Raw genomic sequence first — 2,833 nt, 5'->3', positions numbered from 1 at the left:
CAAATAATATGGCGGAATATGAAGCTTGTATCATGGAAATTCGTGCGGCCATAGAGGAAGTATATAGGGATTCTACATGGTGATCTATTAGCTCAAAGGTGAATGGGAAACAAGAGTCCCAAAGTTGATCAATTATCGAAAGCTAGTTCTGGAATTAATTGAGGAGTTTGATGATATCACTTTCTGTTACCTCCCACGAGATGAAAACCAGATGGCTGACGCCTTGGATACATTAGCTTCTATGATTAGAGTAAATAAACTAGAAGATATGAAGTCGATCCAGATGAGTATTTGTGAGGCTTCAGCTCATTACTGCAATATCGACGAAGAAGAGGAGAGAGGTGATTATCCTTGGTATCATGATATTCTACGATATGTGAAGAACCGTGAATACCCTGATCAGACAACTGAAAATGATAAGAGAATATTGAGGAGGCTGGCCAGTGACTATGTCTTAGACGGAGAGATCCTATATAAAAAGAGGAAGGATCAGGTGCTGCTAAGATGTATTGACACCATTGAAGCTAAGAAAATCCTAGAATAAGTCCATGAAGGTGTCTGCGGGATGTATGCCAATGGGTTCATAATGGCCAAAAAATCATGAGATTCGGGTATTATTGGTCCATGATGGAAGGAGATTGCATCAGTTACGTCAAGAAATACCATAAGTGCCAAATTTATGGAGACAAGATCCATGTGCCTCCTTCACCTTTTCATGTAATGACTTCTTCATGGTCTTTCTCAATATAGGGCATGGACGTCATTGGGCCGATTTCACCAAAAGGTTCTAACGGACATCGATTTATCTTTGTAGTCATCAATTACTTCACTAAGTGGGTAGAGGCTGCTTCATATGCCAATGTCACAAAGTCGGCAGTCAGCAAGTTCTTGAAGAGGGAGATCATATGTCGATATGGCATGCCAGAAAGGATCATATTTGACAACGCGTTAAATTTGAATAATAGCGTGATAGTGGAGGTCTGCAGTCAGTTCAAAATTAAGCACTACTACTCGTCACCATATCGCCCAAAAATGAATGGTGCAATTGAGGCAGCTAATAAAGATATCAAGAAGATCGTGGGGAAAATGACTGAGACCTACAAGGATTGGCATGAAAAGTTATCATTTGCTCTCTATGCCTATCGAACATCTGCCAGAACTTCTACCAGGGCAACACCGTACTCATTGATTTATGAGATGGAGATAGTTTTACCCATTGAAGTTGAAATTCCTTCTCTCCAGGTTTTATTAGAGTTGAAGCTGGACGAAGCAGAATGGATCCAATCCCGGTATGATCAGCTGAACTTGATTAAAGAAAAGAGGCTAAAAGTTATCTGTCATGGTTAAATGTACTAGAAGCGAATGATGTGGGCTTACAACAAAAAAGTTCACCCTAGAGTGTTTCATGATGAGGACTTGGTATTGAAGAAGATCCTTCCTATGCAAAAAGATTTCAGAGGGAAATGGATACCAAACTAGAAAGGACTTTATGTGGTAAAGAAGGCTTTTTCTGGAGGAGCGTTGATATTAACTGATATAGATGGTAAAAGCTTGCCTAACCCAGTAAATTCAAATTCAGTTAAAATGTATTTCACTTAAAAGGTGGCTAAGGTGAAAAATCGCAAAGGGCGCCTAAAAAAACCAAAGGGAGAGACCGAGGTGAAAACCCGCAAATGGCGCCTTGAGACCAAAGGGGTTTTGAATTGAAAACTCGAAAAAGGCAATTCAAATTTCAACCGAAGATGAGGCATGTGGTAGTCTTACTATGCTGGAATTAACGAAGAGAAAGTATGCTACGTCTTGGGGCATCGAAAAGGTACTCTAGATCTCCTAAGCACATGATAAGCTCAAAAGGGTCTTCGAAGAGTTAGTACAGAGAAGCTCAGGCTGCGATATCTGGGGCACTCATTTTTTTCGCCTTTACCTATTCTTAGTGCTCCGACAATATTTGCTTTCTTTGATTAATCCATTCTTTTCGGATTTTGTTCCTAATAAATTTCAGTTTTGTCTATCTTTATAATTTTTTTCAAGTGCTCGTATTGAAATAACGATTAATGGACTAATAATACTTTTACAAAAGAGGTTCTGCATATTACTCTGGAAGTTTCTAAATAGTACAAGAACCTAAAACAGGATTATTGTTTAGAACTTACCAAACCTAAGGGTTAGAAATGAAGGGTTTAAGTTGAGACTACCTCTTAAAATTTTTTGTCAAAGGTATCAAATACAAGATATTGCATCGGTGATACAACCTCGATGAATAGCAAGCAATGTTCACCCAAGCATTAAAATGGATGCTCGAAAAAGGAAAATTGATATTCTGCATACGCATCTGGTCATGTTACCCCAAAAGGGGTGTAACAGATCATTTGATTGAAAAAGATGGTACAAATCCTATACCCCTGAGTTGCAATAGGATGGATTGAAGAAGATGATTTTCTGTCAAAGATACTAGTTGAGTAGAGAAGGTAGGATAACACATCAGTGACAGAACCTTGATGAGTGACGAGTAACGGCAACCTAAATATTAAAAAGGAATCATTCGTATTTTACATTCATATATCATTCATAGTACATCCAGTTAGGAGCATTTGATCCATTCTGATCATAATATCCTAATCAGCATCCTAATCATTCGGCATAAGCGTAGGCCCATCTTATAGGACATGTTACCCAAAGAATGGTGTAACAGATCTATGAAATTACAGATCCTATACCCCTGAGTTATAGTGGGATGGATTGAAGAAGATTACAGATCTTATCTCCTTAAACAGTAGTGGAGCAGATAGAAGACGGTGAATCTTATTTTCCCGAGGAAATATGGAAGCTGATT

The sequence above is a fragment of the Gossypium hirsutum genome, chromosome A02 (assembly GCF_007990345.1).
Source record: "Gossypium hirsutum isolate 1008001.06 chromosome A02, Gossypium_hirsutum_v2.1, whole genome shotgun sequence".
NCBI lineage: Eukaryota > Viridiplantae > Streptophyta > Magnoliopsida > Malvales > Malvaceae > Gossypium > Gossypium hirsutum.
This window is presented reverse-complemented; position numbering follows the sequence as displayed.